The sequence below is a fragment of the Rhinolophus ferrumequinum genome, chromosome 3, assembly GCF_004115265.2.
Source record: "Rhinolophus ferrumequinum isolate MPI-CBG mRhiFer1 chromosome 3, mRhiFer1_v1.p, whole genome shotgun sequence".
NCBI classification, from domain to species: Eukaryota; Metazoa; Chordata; class Mammalia; order Chiroptera; family Rhinolophidae; genus Rhinolophus; species Rhinolophus ferrumequinum.
The window spans coordinates 8,551,581-8,573,811 of NC_046286.1; positions in this window are offsets into that span (position 1 = coordinate 8,551,581).

The following is a 22,231-nucleotide window of genomic DNA, read 5'->3' on the forward strand; positions in this document are numbered from 1 at the left end:
ATAACAGACCCCTCTCTGAGTTTCCTTGCAGGATTTTGGTGAGGTTCGAATGAGATTTGTAATGATTCCACTATTTATGAGACAAAGGTCCGTAACTTTCCATGTGTTTTATGTTAATTTTACCAAGGCACATACTATGTTTCCCCAAAAATAAGACCTAAGCAGACAATCAGATCTACTGCATCTTTTGGAGCAAAAATTAATATAAGACCCTGTCTTATGTTAGACAAGTCCTGGTCTTGTAGTAAAATAAGACCAGTCTTACATTAATTTTTGCTCCAAAAGACGCATTAGAGCTGATTGTCCGGCTAGGTCTTATTTTGGGGGATACACAGTAGTATTTTAATGTTGTCCATTGGAAGACTTAGCCATCACTGTGTTCTTTGATAGCCAGCACATAGTAGATGCTCAACAAATATTTCCTGTTGTTAAAAAACTAAGTGATCATGACTACTGTATACATAATTTAGAAAAGGACTTCATGTTGATAAATGAATGAGGAATGAGATTTGAAAGAGAGTTTCTAAGTAAATAGGAGAGTAAGTCAGCAAGAAGGTAGAGGGTTGTCAGGAATGTTGGTTGCAAGAGGTTAGGCAAAATGGGAGCTTATTGGTTCACCTAATCAAACTGAAGCAGGGCAGGGATGCATCTGGCACCAGACATCTAGCACCAGGCCACCACCAACATGTCTGCATCTCTCATTTCAGCTTTTTTCTTCATCTCAGCTGCATTTTGTCAGACATACTTGCTCCACAAGTCTGGAAACTTGGAGCTCTCAACCTCTCACGAAAAGGGAGTAAGCTCCCTCCCTGAATTCTATTTTGATAAAATCCAGGGTGAAGCTATGATTGGCCTAGGCTAGGACCTATGCTATTCCTGTGGTCAAGGCACTGTCATTGACAGCTTGGATTAGAACCACATGGTTGGAATGGGGGCTGAAGCAGTTCCCCAAAAGAAGAGGGATGCTGTTCTTAAAAGAAAAGAGTTGATGGGCAAACTGAACCATAGATGTCCACTGCAAAAAGGTGGGCAGGATAAGAATTTGAACTTATTTGATACTAACTTATTGAGGGCTGTTTCATCAAAACTCAATGTACTAGAACTACAGAACTTCAACATGGCGATAGACCTTAAAGTTTCTAAACCTAGAAATTGAGGCAATACACAAATCCTCCATACACTATATATTACCACTGAATTTTTTAATAGAAAGCCTAGACAAAAGAAATTTATCTGAGATATTTTATCGAAAAGATGTCCCAAACTTTTTTCCCCTCTAACTCCTCTGGTGAACTTTCCAGAATATGTGAGAGATAAATCATGTAAATGGATAGGAAGACTCAGTGTCATAAATATTTGATTTGTTTACAGATTAAATCATTAATGCAAATCCAATAAAAATCTTGTGGGTTTTTCTATGAACTGAATAAACTGATTCTAGATTCTATTTGTAGAACCCCAAATCGGCAAGGCACATGTGAAGAATTAGTAAGTAGGGGAACCTACCCTTCTAGATAATAAGACTTAATATACATCTGCAGTAACACAGTGTAATAATGCACTGGTATAGATCAATAAATGGAAACATTGGTAGGCAGGTGTAAGATGGCCCCAGTGAGACCCACCTCCTTGTATTCACACTGTTGTCTAATGGCCTCCCTTTGAGTATGAATTGAGTGACTTGTTTCTAAGGAATAGAATATGGCAGAACTGATGGAATGTCACTCCTGAGGTTAGATTATATAAAGACTGTAATTCTTCTCTTGGGAGTGCTCTCTCACTTTCTTTTTCTCCAATCGCTCATGCAGAAGGTAAGCAAGTTGCCACATATGGAGAGCAACAGTATGGAGAGACTTGTGTGGTATAAAACTAATTTCTCTGGTCAATAGCTGCTGAGGACCTGAGGCCTGCCCAGGGCCACACGAGTAAGCTTGGAAATGGGTCCTTTCCCAGTAGAGCTTTGAGATGACGGCTGCCCTGGTTGACATCTTAATTTTGAACTTATGAGCAACCTTGAGCCAGAACTACCCAGCTAGACCATTCAAAAATTCCTAACCCACAGAAACTATGAGATAATAAATATTTGTTGTTTATAGCTGCTATGTTTTGGGGTAATTTGCTGTGCAGAAATACAAAACTAACACATACACACACACAAACTTGATATAGATCAGAGCTAGTGCTGCAGATCAGCGGGGAAAGGGTAAAGTTTTCAATCACTGGTGCTAGGACACCATAGTTTATGAAAAAAGGTAGATTGCTCTATTTCATACTATAAAGAAAAACAGAAGTCCAAGTGTATTAAAGATATAAATGTAGATAGAGGGAGCCTCATCACACCGTGCCAGGCACGCATTCCTTCCCTGAGTACCCTTGAACACAAATCATGTGAACATGATTCAGTATTTCTTCAGGAGAGCTACCTAAGAAGTGGCATTACTGCATCAGAGGTGACTGCCAATTGTCCTTTCAAGGTACACTTACAGGACAAGGTGTAACCACACCCATTTGCCTACATGTGGTCAATAACAGAAGCTATCAAACTGAAACTTTCATCTAATCTTACAGCCAGCATTCCAGATGGCCCCGATGATTCTGCTGTCCTGCTACTCACAGCTTGTGTGGCCCCTCCCAGGTGTGTGACCAACAGCAGATGGCAGGAGGAGTGGTACAGCCCCTCCAGGATCAGGTTATAGAGGGCTGTGGCTCTCATCTTGTTGCTCTCTTGTCCAGTTGTTCCCTCTCCCTCTGTCCCATTACCGCTCTGGGGAAAGCAGAGCAGTCCTGTGGTGAGAACCTTGTGGCCCGGAACTCAGCCTTGTCCCAGCTGCCCAGTACCACTTTGGAAGTGGATGCTTTGGATGCCCTGCAGCTCCTGGGAGACCCGGAGCCAGAAACACCCTCGGAGCACCCCCACATCCCTGACCCACAGACACGCACATGTTATAGGCGTATATGTGGCAACAGATGGCTAATATGGTGTCTTATTTGCTTGTTTATTTTTAGGAGCCCTTTACACATTTTGGATGTTAATAATTTATTATATGAAATGAGAATCTTTTCACAAATTAAAAAAGATATAAATGTGAAAAGCATTAAAAACTTAAAAACTTCAGAAAATATCTTTAAGAATTCATGGTAGGAATTTCTAAATGTGATGTAAACGCACCAAGTATAAAAGAAAAAAAAGTATCTTGAGTAAAACCCACCATAAAAAGTAAAAAGACAAACCATATTGTGGGAGAAGGTGTGGACCAACAAACATAGCTAACAAAGGATCAGTATTCACATTATGTAAAAACTCTTACAAGTCGATGAGAAAAAGATAAACAATTCAACAGAAAAAAAATAACAAAAGAGAAAAACAAGCAGTTTACAAAAGAGGAAACACAAATACCTAAAAGGCATATGAAAATATGTTCCAACTCATTGGTAAACAGGGAAATGCAATTTAATATAAAAATGAGACTCCTCTGATGCCCTTCAGATTGACAAAAATTTTAAAATTTAGTCTGTCAGTATCAAGTGTTGGTATGGATGTGAAACAACTGAAACTCACATACCTTTGCTGGTGTAAACCTACGTTATCATAAACACTTTGGAAAATAATTTCACAGTATCCAGGGAACGTAAAGATAGTACATCCTAGGATCCACTAGTACGTATGTATCCTAGACAGTACGTATGTATCCTTATTGTGCCTACACCCTAAGTATAAGAGACATGGTTTGAATAGAAAAAAAAATTGATAAAGCCTAAACGTCCAATGACAAGAAAAATAGATTGTGTTATTTGTGGAATCCTATACATATGTAAAAATGAATGAATCAGAGGAACATATTCCAACATGGATAAATCTCACAAATGGAAATGAAATAATTAAAAGTTGAGAAAAATCCATATGGCACAATTCAGTTTTTGCAAAACATTAAACTGTACAACAATATAATATATTGCTTAGGGCTAAATACACACCTAGTAATGGGATCAGGAAGTACCTGGGAATAAACAACTACAAATTCAGGAACATAATCTCCTCAGGGGGTAGTAGAGGAAGCATAGAAAAGAGACATACTGGGGATTTAAATGTTTTGACATTGTTTTATAACTTCAGTTGGATGTTGGGTAAATAAAAAGCTGTATTGTTCTTTATACCTCTCTGTATACTTAAATATTATAGAATATACTTTTTTAAAGCTTAAAAGTAATAAGCACCACATATAGAAACAAAGGGAAGAGCATTAGTAGGGAAGGAGGACAGATGTTCCTCAACATACGGCCGAGTTACATTCCGATAAGCCCATCGTAAATGGAAAATATTGAAAGTTGAAAATGAATTTAATACACTAACCTACTGAACATCACAGCTAGTTAGATTCTACTGAATGTGTATTGCTTCACAGCATCGTCAAGTAAAAAAATCATAAGTCAAACTATTGTAAGTCAGTAGTTCAGAATAGTAACTTTTTGAGAAGACAAATTCCAAAGAGTTTAGAAGTGTTTCCTTTTCTGGTAGAAGGGAATCGGTTTCCTAGAGCTGACTTAACAAATTACCAAAAACTTGGCGGCTTAAAACCACAGAAATTTATTCTCACAATTCTGGAGGCCGGAAGAGTGAAATCAAGGTGTCAGCTCGGCTGTGCTTCTTCTTTGCCTCTTGCAGCTTTTGCTGGTGGTTGGTATTTCTTGGTTTGTGACAGCATAACTCCAATCTCTGCCTCCGTCTGTACATGGCCATCTTCCTGTGTCTGAAATCTCTCATCTTTCTCTTCTAAGGACACCAGTCACAGGATTAAGAGCCCACTGTCGGTCCAGGTGATCTCACCTTGAGATCCTGAACGATATCTGCAAAGATCCTATTTCCAAAACAGGTCACATTCACAGGTACCAGGAGTTAAGACTTGGACATATTTTGAGGGGACAGAATTCAACCCATGACAAGGGGCATATACATGTTTTTTCATTTTTATTAGTAAAGTTAAGATGAGAAAATCTGCTCAGATTGTATGTTTAAAAGTTTTATGGTTGTTAATTTTTCTTAATGAACATCATTCTATTAGTTACCTAGGTTCCTATTGTCAGGTGTTTTAGATTTCTGCATTGGTGGTCTTTTTTCTTTTTTAACCAAATAGAATGGACAACTAAACAGGATGTTAATGTGCTGTTTCACCCACAAACCAATAATTCTGGAAGAAAAGCTTGGGAGAATTAACTGTGGATAGTTATTCAATATTTATGTATATTTTATTTGAATGGTTGGCTACTAAAATTATGCCAAAATTTTCTAATATAACTTGAAGCACATCTTGAAATCCTCTCCAGGCCCTACCCGCGAAATTTCCATCTCTAGGCAGCTGTCCTTCAGTGGTCTGAGGGGGCCCCTACAGGAAGTTTCACTTCTCCGCTAGGTGGGGTGAGCGTCCTGGCCCATAAGTGCGCGCGGGTGGGGGTGGGGAAGTCCGTGCCTCTGCAAGGTTAGCGCCCGGCATCTCGCCCCGGGCGAGGAACAGCGCCCTGCGGAGTCTGCGCGGAGCGCTCCGAAGCGAACCGGTGTCGGACTCCCAACGGCCGGCAGAGCCTAGGCCGCTGACGAGGCCAGGATCAGCTCCCCCAGCAGCGCGGCCGTTCGCCCGGCTTGGGTGAGCCGAGAGCGGCGGTGAGTGTGCGGTCAGCAATGCGCTGTGAGCGCGGGCTCGGGGGCTCTGGCCGGGGGAGCCCTCCTCCAGCTGGATACCCGCCTGCTGAGGCCCGGCCTGCTGTCCCCCTTTGGGGGACTGGAGTCGGTGCTAAAATTCAGTCCCCCACCTTCCAACTAATCCTTCCAACCAGCTCAGTTAACACTTAACTACAAACCCCCAGCTAAACCGCTGCCCTTTGTAAATCCTAGTATCTTCCTTGGACATCTAAGTGACTTCACACCCTACGCTCTCTTTTAAGAATTCAAAGGTAAAACACAAAATACCCATCACTCCAGGCTTATTTTTCTGCTCCTTTATCCTCCTCACTCCCCTGCACCGCAAAAGTCTTATTACTGAAGTTACCGCTTTTCCCAAGCAAGCCATGCCCTTTACAGTTTTCTTGTCTTTGCACCCCCTAACCCCATCTTTTTGCCTAGAATACTCCCTGATAGGTCGGCCAGTAAAGGGACGTGCACGGTCAGGCAAGTTAAGAAAGTTTATTAAGAGAAAGTCTATTTTATTAAGAGAAAGTCTATCGGGCTGAGCAAAGACAGCTACAGCCCAGGCTGCATGTCTAACGGAGACTTGCAACCCTGAAGGAGGGGGTGAGGAGGGTTTTATAGGGGCTCTGCTGACAGCACAGCCTTGTTTGAACAGAAAATGCTGACTGCCTGTAAGCCAGTAGCTGTTTTGTGGCGTTTTTTGTCATCGCAAGTTTGGCTCTGTCTGCAGGTGCAGGTGTGGGGACAGAGTCCCAGAGAGCAGTTTCCAGGCTCTTGGCCTCACGTGAAAGGTGCTGGCCCGGGTAGTAGATGGCCGTAAGCTGTGGCTAATTGACCATCAGCTGTAACCAGTTAGCCAATTAGCCCCTGATATAAATGCCACGGCTGTGTTGGTTGGTCAGTCGGTCGGTTGGCAGGCAGAGAAGTGGACAGCAGATTGCAGGTCCTGTGGCTCCAGCCTCCAGTGAGACTGTAGTGCCGCCAGTGAGACTATAGTGGTATGACTCCCCTATCTATGGCTCCGTGGGTGTTCCTTTTTTGTCTAGCCATATCCTGCGTTCTTAGGTGGGGAGCGGGACAGGAGGGCCCTGCAGGCCACCCGCACGACAAATGGCGCAGCGAGCAGGTTTTCCTGCACAACAAATGGTGCAGCGAGCAGGGTCCCTCGCACGACAAATGGCGCAGCGAGCAGGGTCTCCTGCACGACACAGGCCAACAGACATTTTGTTGTTTTCTTGGCAGACATGGCTCTGTCTGTAAGTCAAGTTCTCCGAGACCTAACATTCAGAGACCTAACATTAAGTCAAGGTCTCTAACATTCAGAGACCTAACACTCTCCCTCTCCCAACCTCTCATGACAGGACAGCTCTTCTTCAGATCCAACTCAAAAGTTATCATCTTTGTCAAGTTTTTTTTTTCTTTTTCCAGAAATTTCTTTCTCTGCCTGTCTCTCTCAGCCCTTTCTTAATTCGCCTTTTCTTGACATTGACCACCCTGTGTGTGTTTAACAGTCTGTCTTCCCAATTTGTGCATTTTGCTTTGGAGAAGCTTCTCAGTTTTTATATGTAGCCACAGCAAACAAGCACGCAGAAGACCCTCAATAATCACTAATGAACTAACGAATGAAGAGATAGGGTTACAGAAATGGCACAAGAGGGAAGGTGTGGTTGGAGTGGTTGTACACTTAGCACACAGGCAACTCACTTCAGTATTCCTATGCGTGGGGGAGTCCCAACACCTTATTGCTCCTGAAAATGACTAGGGATGGCTTAGTGGACATCCAATGAACCTCCAAAATTGAACTTAAGAAGGGGTAGTGAGAATTTAAAATGATTGCATGTGGCAACAATTTGTGGAGGAGATGGGAGAACAGGAAGAAGAAGATAAACAAGTGTTTATCCTGCATCCACTCTGTGCATTTATGGCCCGGAGAGTGTGAGTGCTTGTAGTAAGGACTTGCCTCTTCATTGCAGAAGTAATCTTGCTAAATCCTAAAATTCATGGGGAATTTTAGGTTCTAAATTTTAAGTCCTAAGATAAATAGGGGAAGAATATAAACACATATTGTATGTTATTGTATATGATATGCACACATATAATACAAGTAAAATATGCACATAAACGTATTTTTTTAAAAAGCCATACAGAAAGTCATAAAATTGAAAAGTACAGTTCTTCCTCTACTTCCTTCAGTCTTTCTTATTCACGGTGATCATTGTTAATAATTTATGGTGTATCTTTCCTGGAAGACTTTTGGTGTATTTTATCAAATCTAAACTATTACTCATTTTATGCAATAACATAAATGAAAATTACACATTGTATGTAAGAGCATAAAGAAAAAAAATGTGAGGAAAGAAAAAAGTGTTGCCAATTAAACTTTTAAAAAATGTGTACCTTAGAATATATGAAATACCATGTATATGCATATACACACTTTTAAATGCAATGTACTGTAGGGAAGCAGCCCCAGAGAGCAGTTTCCAGGCTCTCGGCCTCACGTGGAAAGGTGCTGGCTTGGTTATTAGTGGCCATCAGCTATAACTAGTTGGCTATCAGCTATAACCAGTTAGCCGTTAGCCACTACTGTAACTGCCGTGGCTGTGCTGGCAAGGCAGTTGGTTGGCAGAGGAGCGGGCGGTGTGGATTGCAGATTGTGTGGCTCCTGCTTCCTGTATCTCCAGCCCAGCTGCCTGCGAGAATATATTGGTATAACTCCCCAACTATGGCTCCGTTGTTGTTCCTTTTTGGCCTCACCATATCCTGCATTCTTATGCGGGGAACGGGAGCTGAGACCCTGCATTACAGTACTATATGTATCTTGCTTTTTTTAACGTAACAATGTGTGTTGGAGAATTTCCCATATCTGTATATATATTCTCCCTCATTCTTTTTATTGCTAATGTCTGCATTAAAATTTTGTTGAACAGGGTATTACAGTCCAATTAATGGGTTCTTTATTAAGGGACATTGTTTTCATGAAGTGTGTTTGTTTTCGCTATTACAAACACATTGAAGTGAACAACCAAACTTGTGTGTATGTATATGAACATACAAATGTATACGATATATGTGTGTATATATATAGTAAGCTCATTTATATTATATTTACTAAGATTTTTCCATTTCTGCTATGTAATCTATTCAAAATTTTGCTGTAGTTTTTAAGAATCCTTCCTTATAAACTAATGTAGTTGTATACATTTTCTAACTTAAAATTAAGTAGTTGCATCAGTCTTTGCAAGTGGTAACATGATGTTTTATATTTAGGGTTCATTACATGCCACTTGGCACTTGAAACCCATGTAGAAAATGCATCTCAAATTATTTTGTTAGAGGAAGAATTATACAATTCCTCAAAGCAAAATCTCCCCAAAATGGTAGTGGTTATTTATTTATTCATTTTGAGAGTCTTAGATATATGATACGGTTTACTTAAACATTTTTAAACCATACAAATTATTTAGGATTTATTTGTTTCTCAATCATGATCGTGATTAATACCTAGTTACCAGTTTCCTTATATTCAGTATTCACAGACTACTAACCGTAAAGACTATATTCACAAAATAAGAGCTTATGCTGTCCTGAGTTTCCTTCATTCCCTCAACAAATATATATGTTGGCACTCAATTACTAGAGCACAAATTGAACTCTTTACATAGAACATGTGCCCTGTGAGTAGTAGTTCTGAAGTTCCAGAAATTCATTGCTGCTTTTTCTTTTCCTTATACAGCTTTACCTAAATTCCAAGGAAACTGAGGGAAGAAGAGGTGTATAGAGGTGGAAAGTATTTGTCTGTTAACATTTAAATATTTACCTGAATTGAGGCTATGGATTATATTTTTAGATTACCATATGAGCAGAGCAACTCACAATGAACTCTTTCAGTGTATTTTATTATAAACCTGACAAATTCTTGATTAGGAGATTTTCAAAAACTACCTAGTGCTGGGAAAAATAAGCACTAAGTAGAACTGGGCCTATTCCCTAACATGTTAACATTAAGAACCTGTGTTTGTATAAAAACCACGTTTTAGTATTTGTTATTCTAACTAGCGTAACTGATTCTGAATTCTTGCTACATGTGGTCTTTTGAAAGAATAACTACAATGTGGCATAATCCTAATATATATATTTTAAATTGGGGAATATTGGGGAAACAGTGTGTTTTTCCAGGACCCATCAGCTCCATGTCAAGTTGTTGTTTTTAATCTAATTGTGGCATGCAGCTCAGCTCCAAGTCAAGTTGTGGTTTTCAATCTAGTTGTGGAGGGTGCAGCCCTTGTGGGAATCAAAAACTGGTGACCTTGGTGTTATGAACACTGCGCTCTAATCACTGAGCAACCGGCCACCCACCGCGGCTCAGCTCCAAGCTCAAGCCGTTGTTTCTCACTGATCCATGTGGGAATCGAACCTGTGACCCTGGTGTTATGATCACTGTGCTCTAAACACTGAGCCCCCCCCAGAGTCCTCCCGCCATTAAATTCACCCCTTTTTGACTTCATAGCTTTTCATAGCTTTATCCCTTTACTGTTCTTTCTAGATTTCTTCCCTCTCCTTCTTATTGAATCCTACTTATCCTTCAAGGCCAATTTATGTCCAAATCCTCATGAAATCTTCTTTACTTTGTCCACACCAATTTTTCCCTTCTCTAAATTCCTTTTCCAGCAGAACTCCACAATTGTACACCCTTGATTGACTGATTCATTGATATTACTTTATTTCCCCAATAAGATTGTGAATTCTTGAGGACAAGAGCCACATCTTGTGTTCTGTCTCCCAAAGTGAGTATCATAGCCTTGGGCCTGTAATAACTACTCAGGCCACTCTGAGGAGTAGCTGTGGCTGCAGTACAGAAACACAGGGAGAAGCTTTTCTTTTTTCTTCTCTTCCTACTCTCTTTATCTTCCTCCCAGCTCTCTTTCCTTTTTTTCTTTTCCCCTTTCCTTTTAATTTGCTTTCAATTCAGCCTGACCTTAGTAACCATAAATATTGTTTAACCTAACTGGTTACATTCAGAACTAACTTAAGCATTTTTAGCTTTTAATACCCTTTCTTTAAAAGATTACAAATAGCTATTTGAGCAAAGGGGGAAACTGGTGCCTACAGATGGGTAACAGTTCCTGAGTACCTAAATGATTCTATCTTTTACCTTTCTCTTGTTTAATTTCAAAATTTCCCCCCTCCACCGTAGGTTGGAGGGGAAGTTTTCACAGCCAAAACCTCCGGATAGACTGTCAGTAAATTGGTCATTTCCTTACTGCAGCATTTATCATGTTTTCTTTTTCTTAAATAGCATTTTAAAATTGAGATACATTTCACTAACATAAAATTCATATTAAAGTGTACACACTTCAGTAGTTTTTATTATATTCTCTGTTGTGCAGCCATAACCACTTTCTAATTCCAGAACATTTCCATCACCCGAAATAGAAACCTATGCATATTAGCAGTTAGGCCCAATTCTTCCTTCCCCAACCTCTTGGCAACCACTAATCTACATCCTGTCTCTATGGATTTGCCTTTTCTGGACATTTTATGTAAATAGACCCATACAATATGCGGCCTTTTACATCTGGCTTCTTTCACTTTGATGTTTACAAGGTTCATCCACACTGTACCACGTAATAGTCCATTCCTTCTGGTGACTGAATAATATTCCATTGTATGGATATGTCACACTTTGTTTATCCATTCATCACCTAATTGGACATTTGTGTTGTTTTCACTTCTTGGCTATTAAGAACAATGCTGCTATGAACATTTGTGTACAAATTTTTGTGTGAACATATGTTATCCATTCTCTTGGGTGGAATTGGTAGTAGAATTCCAGCTAGGAGAGGAATTACTGAGTCGTATGGTAATATATACATATACACCGGGGGTGCCAAAAAGCTTTTTGAAATTTCCATACTGTTTTCCCCAGAGGCTGCACTATTTTACATTCCCACCAGCAATGTATGAAGACTTAAATTTCTTTACATCCTGCCAACACTTTTTTTTTGGTCTTTTTAAAAATATATAGTCATCCTGGTGGATGTTAAAAGCTATCTCATTGTGGTTTGATTTGCATTTCCCAATGGCTAATGATGTTAAGCATATTTCCATGTGCTTGTTGGCCATTTTTAGGTCTTCTTTCAGAAATACCTATTTTGATTCTTTGCACATTTTAAATTGGGTTGTCTTTTTATTGTTGAGTTGTAAGAGTTCTTTATATATTCTGGATACTAGATCCTTATCAAATCTATAACTTGCAATTTTTTTCTCCCATTCTGTGGGTTGTCTTTTCACTTTCTTGATAGTGTCTTTGATAAAAGTTTTTAATTTTGATGAAGTTTATTTACTTTTTCTCTGATTGTGGCTTTTGGTGTCATACAAAAAGACATTCCTTAATCCAAGATTTGGGCAAGCCTGCCTAATCCAAGGTCACAGAGATTTTCACCTATGTTTCCTTCTAAAAGCTTTATAGTTATCACTGTCATATTTAGGTCTTTCATCCATTTTGAGTTAATTTTTGAGTTAAAATATGATATGAGTTAGAGATCCAAATTCATTTTTTTTAAATGTGCATCCACATGGTTTTCCAATTGTCCCAGTACTAATTGTTGGAAAAGACTATTATTTCCCAATTCATCTGTCTTACTACCCTTGTAAAAATCAATAGACCATAAATGTATGAGTTTATTTCTAGCCTCTCAAATCTGTTCCATTGTTCTATATGTCTATACTTATGCCATTATCACATTGTCTTGATATAACCTGTAGTAAGTTTTGAAATTGGTAAGGGTGAGTCCTTTAGCTGGTTTATTTTTAAAAGAAGCGAAACCCATTGTGGGGACAGAGTCCCAGAGAGCATTTTCCAGGCTCTCAGCCTCACATGGACAGGTGCTGGCTCTGGTAGTATATGGTCATCAGCTGTGACGAGTCGGCCATCCGCTGTTGCCAGTTAGCCATTAGCCGCTGATGTAACTACAGTGGCTAAGCTAGCAAGCGCGAAGTGTGGCGGAGTGTGCGTTGCAGATTCTGTGGCTCCTGCTTCTTGTGTCTCCAACCCAGCCGCCAGCGAGAGTATAGTGGTATGGCTCCCCTACCTATGGCTCCGTGGGTGTTCCTTTTTGGCCTCACCATGTCCTGCGTTCTTATGTGGGGAGCGGGGCCAGAGACCCCGCATGACACCCTGCATGACACCCATCATCTTAGCAGAACATAAATGTTTAAAGACTGAAATAAATTAGGTGTATTAGTGTTGGAAAAAATGCTCAAAGTGTATATAGTTTGTGGAATATATATGTTGAATATTAAATATATATATATATATATATATATATATATATATATATACTGGGGATGCCAAAAAATGTATACACATGCCTTGGATTCATCTTTTGTTATCGGTATATGTTGAGTATTATAATTTTAATTACAGCTTTTTCCTTTCTTAAAATGTGTATGTTTCTTGGTATCCTCTGTATATATACATATACATGTATATATACATATACATTCATATATATGTATATATGTGTATATGAGGTCAATTAAGTTCGCGAACTCATCCTAGAAAAAGTGTTACACACCTCATTGCTGAATATCACTACAGTCACCTTCGAAGTACTCCCCTTCAGAACCTATACACTGATGCCAGCACCTAGTCCACCCTTCAAAGCATTTTGGAACTCTTTTTCTGGAATGGCCATCAGAGCTGTCGCCAGATTACACTTGATGTCCTGAATGTCATCAAAATGTCTTCCTTTCAATATTACCTTTATCTTTTGGGAAAGAAAGAAGTCATTGGGGGCCAGATCAGTGAGTAGGGAGGGTGTTCCAATACAGTTATTTGTTTACTGGCTAAAAACTCCCTCACAGACAGTGCCGTGTGAGCTAGTGCATTGTTGTGATGCAAGAGCCACGAATTGTTGGCGAAAAGTTCAGGTCATCTAACTTTTTCATGCAGCCTTTTCAGCACTTCCAAATAGTAAACTTGGGTAACTGCTTGTCCAGTTGGTACAAATTCATAATGAATAATCCCTCTGATATCAAATAAAAGGTTAGCAATATCGTTGCAACAAGTTCGCGAACTTAATTGTCCTACCTATGAAGTGTGTGTGTGTGTGTGTGTGTGTGTGTGTGTATGTATTTATTTATCAAGCACAGTTATATATCTCACTAAGCACAGAACCTAGCATTTAATTGTTGGCAATTAATATTACTTTCCGAATCTTCTTCATGGAACTCATATATATCCTATCAAGACTTAAGTGACAGCTCCTCCATAGAGATTTCCCTCCCACATTTTCTCCTCTGATACTACAGATTCTTGTGCACAGTTTGGCTGGTTCTGATATAACTATAAGTGTTGGTATGTTTGCCTTTCGCGTTAGGCTGGGACCTCCTTGCCAATGCCTAGAGGTGAGAAATAGTGCTTGTTTCTGGAACTACTCGAGCTGCTGTGACTGCAGGCAGCACAGAGTGCACCGGCAATAAAAGAAACTGGAGAGATTTGAACTGAGTCAGGAAAGCCCTGAGGAACACAAGAGTTTGTATTTGGCACCCGGAGGAGGACTTTAAGTAGGGCAGTGACATGGTATGATCTGAGGTTGAGAAAGAGCATTCTTGGCTGTGTACTTGAGTAAGACCTGTAACTTCTCTGGATCTTAATTTCATTATCAGTAAAAAGGGAGAGTTGAACTTAGGATTTCTAAGATGTTTTTTCTTGTTCTGAAGTTATGCACCATGAGTCTCAACTATCTGGAGTCTTCAGGAATGAATTGTGTTGAATAATAATATTTTCTGAAAGTTTAATATGCCAACACTTAAAAAATAGTAGCAATTTTTAGATGAAAACACTCATTAGGATTTATTGCATAATTCCCTGATTTCTTAAACAAAATATCATGATTCCGTTTTAACTTTTGCTCGATGGCTTAAATAATAGTGGCTCTGTAGTGGCTTAAATAACTGTGTGGCTCAAGAAAGACCACTGGTTGCCTGCAGAAAAGCTCTCCAGTTCTCTTGAGCTCAGTCAGTACATGTGTTTTACCATTATACTCATATAGAAATTAAATTTTACTTTGGTTTCAGAAACCAGACAACCATGGCTACCGATATCCTCTGAGAGAAGTCACAATTTTCTTCCTGAATAAAGTTAATTGTTTTGCAGAATTCAAAAGCATGAATTTGGGCAGCGTGACAGACAGTTGATATAACTTCACTAAGTTGTATCATTATACTTGTTCATGAGTTATTATAATAGATAGCATGACCAACTCCTGTAGGCCAATTTCAAGTGTAAGAATGTAAGGCACACACAACTCTTGGGTATTGCAGATTGTTGTGTCCAATAATAATTCAGAGACATTTAATTAGTTATTTTCTAAGTGAGTTCACTCACACGTGAAGAAGACAGACTTTAGATTGTGGCCAAGGAACAAAGACAAAAACCAGCACTTACAAAAAAGAGAGAGGAGAGAGGGATGAGAAAAAAATGCCTGCAGTTTGGGAACAATGATTCCTGTTTGCACATCTTGGTTAGCTGGCAGCTAAAAGATAAGTCACATTGGGTATTTCTGTTCTTGAGTAGGCCAATTTGGGATGTCAGAGAAAACAATTGAGCTGTGTATGGGTTCTTTGGAAAACCTGGAGAGGGCAGCTGTGAGTGCCGGTTACATGCGTGCTCTGTGTCTCATGGAGGGCTGCTGGTGTCCCCCCTAAGAAGTACCATTTTACTTAGGCCAAGTCTGCATCAGTGTTCTCAGAATTTCTCACTAGAAAGCCTCTTTGTCTTCTTTTGTACTATTTGCTTTGAAATTTATCGTTTTGTTCTTCAAGTTATTCTGGTTTCTGGATCTTAGCCATATCCTGAAAACTTGTTTATTTTGATGGAGGCTTCATTATTGTCCTACAATGTGTTTTTTTCCTGTAACTCACATTTTCTCCCGTTCCAGAGGTGCCCCCTAATTTTCCTGGTTATGTGCTCATGATAACTTCCAAACCCCTTTATAATTAGAGTTTTTTTGATTGGTTGGATTGGCTTTACACTTTATATGGTACCATTGCTTCAATATATAGTCTCAATCGCCTTTTAGCATGAATTTTATATTTAGACTTGGGATATTTATTTTGGTTGCTAAGAGGACATATTATGCTTTTGCTAGGTTCTTGGTTATGGTCATAAAAATGAGATAGCTAGATAGTTGAGTGTCTGATTGGTGAGTTGTATTGTATCACAGCATTCTTCCAAGCAAGGAACATTTCAGTCTATGTAGTTCTTTGCTTGGTTTCTTGGATGAGTCAGTATCTATGTGGTGGTCACCAGTCTGTCCTCTAATATAGTGGCTCTCACTCTTTTCCAGTCCTTACAAACCTGAGGACAGGTGCCCGCTCATCAGTTGCAGTGGTTACTATGACAGGGATTAATGTGGAGAAAAAGTCCCCTAGTGTCATATCATAATCAGGAGGAGCTCTTCTAGTTTGACAAAGCCCCCAGGTGTGTGCGTGCGTGTGTTGGTGTCCCCCTTAAAAAAATCATCTCTCTAGTCCTGTAAACTTAGCTTCTTTAGATAACATAGTAAAGGAGAAATAGATTTTGCTACCTGTTTAGCTTCAAGGGGAGAAATAAATGAAAACGTTTAACACTCAATTTACTGTACAGTTTTTTAAAAGAAAATCTTTTATAATTCTAGGTTTTGAAATTTAAGGTGCTCTGCAGGAGGAAAGAACAGTTAACATGAGCACAGAAGAAGGTGGCCCACCCCCTCCAGAAGAAGAAGTTCCTCCGTCTCCAGGAGAGGCAACCCCTCCGGGTTCAGAAGATATTGATCAGAGAAAGCAGGCTTCGCCCCGTCCGGAAGAAGAGGCTCCTCCTTCGGAAGAAGAGGCTCCGCCACCGGAGGAAGCCGGTGAAGAGCCCCGGACTGAAGAGGCACCGCAGGAAGATGCCCCCGGAGAGGCAACCTCTGCAGGAGAGGCAGTCTCTGGAGAACATGGGTTCTCTTTTTCTAAAAAAGGTCCTGCTCCTTCCGCAGGTGATATTCTGAATCTCATTCCGTCTGATGAAAGTATGATTCTTCCAGACAATGATGAGCTGGAGGCATATAGAGTTCGCCCGAAGCCTGTGTCCCGACTGGGTCAGTCAGTGATTTCTGAAATGTTTTCTCAGCCTTCCACTGCTAGGTCATCCAAATTTCGCCGAAGTATGAGCGGCATTCCAAATCTACAGGAAACATTAAAAGAGAAACAGGTTTTGCTTCTAATAAGATTTTTCGTATATGTTACTTTTATGTCAAATGAAATATTTTGGTAGTTTTCTTCATAGTTAAATTTTTACACTGGTTTTTATTCTTTAGGCAAGATTTAGAGAAGCAAGGGAAGGCCGAAAACTGAAAATTGAACCTTCATACAAATATATATTTGAAATTCTATCAGAAATCCTTGGCCTGGACTTAGTAGCTATTGAAGAATTAATTTTGGATTGCCCATCTGTAAGTTTGTCTTACCATTATTATTTTTCTTACGGTGAAACATTTTTATATTTAGAATTTCCCAGCTGGACTCGATTTAGATGATTCCAATTTTGTTGGCAACGTCCAAAGCATCATAGTCAGGAGCCAGTCAAACACATGCCCTCTTCTCTCCATCTGGCCTGATCAGGGGCTGACCTTGGCCTTGTTAGTGTCATGGAGCGTCTTTACAGCCTTTTTGATCTGGTGCTTGGTGGCCTTGACATCCACAATGAACACACGTGTGTTGTCCTTTATCTTCTTCATGGCTGACTCGGTAGTTAGGGGAACTTAATGATGGCACAGTGGTCAAGCTGGTTTCTCCTGTGGGAGCTCCTCTGAGGGTATTGGGGCTGCCTTCAGAGCCGCAGTGTCTTGGGCCTTCAGGAGGTGGGTGACAGGCTGATCTTTTCTTTTTCTTTTTCTTTTTTTTTTTTTTTTGGTGGCTTTGGACACCTTTCAGCACTGCTTTCTTTGTCTTCAAAGCCTTTGCTTTGGCTTCAGCTTTGGGAGGGGCAGGGGCTTCCTTCTTTGCTTTCAGCGCCATCTTCATGAGAAATGTTATCATTATTTTTAATCTGATCTTTGAGAAGTGATTGATTTAAGAAACTGGGGTCATTGTCATGAACAAAACATTTAGAGAAGGCTGGAATTTTACTGACTAGAGAAACTATTTTATATATTTATATTATTGCCAGTTGAATGATATTTCTCATTAGGTCTACTGTTGAGGAGGAAGGAAAGAGAAGAGTCAGAAACTAGAATTTGACTAAAATTCTAACTCAAAATGGCTTTAGAAGTTAGAGGGAGAGTCATGCACAGGTAGAGTCATATTTTAAAAGAACAGGTTGTATGCACTGCATATGCAGATCATTTGGATAGAGAAACAAACGGCATAAATATGAGCTAGGAACAGTGACTAGCACATGAGTATAGTAGAAAACAACGAGGTGATTACCATATATTTCAGCAGGACAGTTCTGGATTATGCCTACTTTCCTGGCCTAATTATTAACAGTCCCTCTTTTCACTGCTAAAAGGGTCCCAGTTAGGGATGATAAATTTATATGGCCACCTCAATGATAGTAATGTGTGATAAGCTGTGACTTTCCTAGCAGCTCTCAGAAGCAGCATCAGAGCTTCCTTCCTGGTAGCTCTGGTTCTAAATTGATTTTCAACAGAATTACTACTAATAATTAAATTAACTGCTGCTAATAAAAAGCTGCTTGAACTTTTTATCGACTAGCAGAGTGGACTGGCTAGAGTCCCAGCAAGATGTATGCTGGTGGTGAGCCAATTGTCTCACTGAATGCACTGGTGAGAGAGTTGGGTGGCGGGTGACATTGGGTTGAGGTTGTCATCATTAGGGTCCATGCCCCTGCTTTTACAGGGACCAGTAAACTTGGGCAAAACTCATAAGCTTGTACTAGGAGCCACGATTCTATGGATGGTTCCTAAAAGAGCCTCTCCCTTGCTTGTGCTGCCAAATTCTGGAGAGTCGTCTGCCCTTTATTTTTTCTAGGACCCTTATAAAACGACAACTGGAAATTCCCTAACAGTATGATGGGATTACTCATTTTTCCGCTCCCTTAGTATGTTACATGAGATGGTAATGTGACTGATGCAGAGATCAATACCTTTGAGCTATTTTAATGGCAAAGGATAGAAAAATGCATGGAGATGTGTACATAAAACGAGGTGCCACACAAACAATTGGGAGTAGGGTATGATTTCCCGGGTCACCAAAGTTCCCTGTGGGAAGGTATAGGTGAAGCCATGGATGGCTTCATGGGCGTGCACGCTGGTTAGTTATATAGGCATCTGTGCTGAAGGGCCCTGCTCTCGGTTTAGTGATCTCCTGTTGTCATCTTAATTCTTAATATTTTTTAACAGCCAGTCTTGCACTGCACCCCACAAATTCTCTAGCCTGTTTGGACAGTGGATGATACCATCCATACAGCAAGAGGATTTTTTGTTGTTCTCAAGTTCTTTTTTTTTTTTTTACTCTCCTAGCCTTCCTGCACTATTTGGGCTCCTCTGGCAACTCTGGTTATGTGTCTACCTATTCTCCTAGTAGAAGAAAGTGGTACAAAACAACCCTGTACACATCCCTGAGTAGATGACTATGAGATGAAGGAAAGGCCAATTTATAAAAACGTGTTTCTCAGTAGGCCCAGGCTTCTGGCCTGTCCCAAGGACCATTCCTGCACTTGGTAGGGAGAGAACCGGTTAGGTGATCAACCCTGTTTCGTCTAAAAGTGGCTAGGCCATAAATTTGACTGACCCCACAGTTGGAATCCCAACAGCTCTGCAAAGGGTTTAGACGTAGACGTTGGGCCTGGCTAGTGCCTTCAGAGGAGGACAGCTGCTAGGACTAAGTCAGGGAGATGGGTGCCTGAGAGCTGGCAACCTCATCCTTAAATATTTGCCACCTGGCTTTCTGGACTGGCGGTCTGTGCTTGGAGGAAGTTTTTCTCACTGGCTAGCATGCTGGCCAGGAAGTGACAGTGCCATTTGCCTGCAAATCCATTTGTCATTCCTGAGTTATGTCTCAGGCTTTGGGTCTATGTGGTTAGCTTCTTCCATTAAGGCCACACACTGCTTAGGCTGTAAAGGATGGGACATCTAGATCTTGAGGGAAGAATCGAGCGAGGAAAGGTGTTTCCTTGAGTTGTTTGTGAATTGCAAAGCCACAGTGGAGGGAAGATAGTAGAGCCAGGAGGGAAACCAATGTCAAAATTTGGGAGAGATTAGCGTGCTTATTTGATTGCAGAGAAATGGCAAGGACATAGAGTAAATTGGCATCCAGATTTGTGGACAGGTGCAACAAGGAACACAGGGTGGCATGGTTTGTTGTGGTGGTTTAGGAAACTGGGTATATGATAAAGTTTTCCTTTTGTGTGAAGCCTGGTGTACAATCCAAAGCAAAAACAGTTTACTGAAGGCACCGCAAAGCAGTAGTCAGCAGAGGGTGTGATGGTTATTTTGTTTGCCTTCAGATCGATTCTCTATTCTGCCCCACACTTCTCTGTGCCCTGGAAAGCTGTCCTCTCTAGAATCCCTCACCTGGGCTCCCTTGCTCTCTGGCTTCCAAGTGGCTCAGCCACTGGGAGGCACCAGCAGGTGACTGGAGGATGGAAGGGGAGAGAAATCCGACCCCTCCCCACTTGGCCTTGTTTCTGGCCACCGTTGCATCCTCCTGTAACTATAGCTCCCCGCTTCCCACCACCCACCCCCGCCCCCCAGTTCTCAGCCTGCTTCCAGCGCCACCACTCTCCCCCACCCCCACCGTTTCAGGCTTTGAGGTCGTACTGTTTTCCTCTTGCTAGTCCTGTTGTTGCTGCTAGTGTCACAACTTTGCTTGACCCTGCTCTGGCCTCTAGAAGTAGCCTCTTTATTACAAAATTTCTTTGAAAACCCTTTTGTTGGGACTCCTTTTCTTGACAGGACCTTGACTATAACAGGTTTCTACCACATTAGCTTGCATGCTTCTGCCGCTTCCGGTTTGGCTGTTCCTTTTATTCAGCACTGCTCAAGATAGTCACAGACGTTGCTTTCCTGACTTACGTGACAGTGTTTTCCAAAGTCAAGGCAGCAACAGTAGGTTCTGTGGAAAGAGCACAGACCTGGAGGCCCCGGGATGGTGTCCAGTTCTGAGCTCTGAAATGTGGTTTTGTGTCCTTAGTCCTCCACTCAAATTCTTTTTAGCTTTGGTTTTCTCTTTGGCAAGAGGGGCATAATGCCTCCTTACCTGGTGCAAGGTTGTGGTGATGCTCAGATGAACTATTTGTAAAACATTACATATTATAAGTGAATTTTTAATCCACAGTCAGGATTTTGGCCTGTGACAGCATTCCCTCTGCTGACCTCAGGAGTACAGTGTGTCTAAAAAAATGAGAATTCATTGCATTTGGTATTGAGATGTCTTTTGATCACAGTCTCATGCTCTAATTTTGAGTGTTTGGATGCTTTCAAAGCCAATGGATCATAAATATCAGATAGCAAGAAAGTATTTATGGAACTGGGCAAGAATAGCTGTACTGACAGCTTTTGTAGTTTTCTGGTGACAACCTGAAATAATTGTATAGGAGAGTCAAGTTTATGTGAGATGGAAGAGTAGAAAATTCAGGGCTAGAATTTTGCACGTCACTGTGGCTCTCTTTCATCTCCTAAGTGGTGACTCCCACACGGGTCTGGTCCCACCAGCATCAGCATTACCTGCAACCTTTTTGAAATGCAAATCCTCAGATCCAGCAGTGTGTATTTTTAAAAAGCTCCCTAGATGCTTCTCAAGTGTGAGAACCATTGTGCTAGGGGGAGAGTCTTTGCCAGACCTGGGATACTTCCCACCGTGGTTAGTAAGTAAAGAGAAACCCACTTCCCAAGGGAAACACTTACTGTATGAAATTAGGGGGACTAGGTAAAGCGGGTTCACTAAGTTTGTATTTCCCAAATGAGGTAGGAGGGTTTTTGTTTATGTGACCTATTTAGTTTTCTATTAGGTTGGTGCAAAAGTACTAATTGCAGTTTAAAAGGTTAAAAATAATTGCAAAAACCGCAGTTACTTTTGCACCAACCTAGTACTTACTAAGACACTGTGCTGCCTTGTAAATAAATAAGAACTTCATGCTCAAAAATATGGAAGACTCATTATAATAATTTGTTTTTATATTAGTTTGGCTACAATATGGGTCAAATTACAATTGCTAAAAACATAACTCATCAAATAATTGCTCAAACAAAACAGTTGGTTAATAAGGCAAGTTTTCTCTTCCCCAAGCCAGCTTTTAAGAATGATTTCTCTTAACAATAATTCTTTCTATACACTCCAGTTGGACTAACCCATTTACTTCTTTAAGATTCTGTGAGGAGGATCAGGTAAGTGGCTACCTGCTTACATAGGTAGGTTCTTAATGTACGTTTTGAAGTAGAATTCATGCTGTGTTCCACATAATTTGGGAGTTAAATTAGTTAGGATTCTAATCCTGCCTCTGATGCGCCTGTCACTTTGTATGTTGAATAAACTGTTTGAGCCTCATTTCTTTTTTTT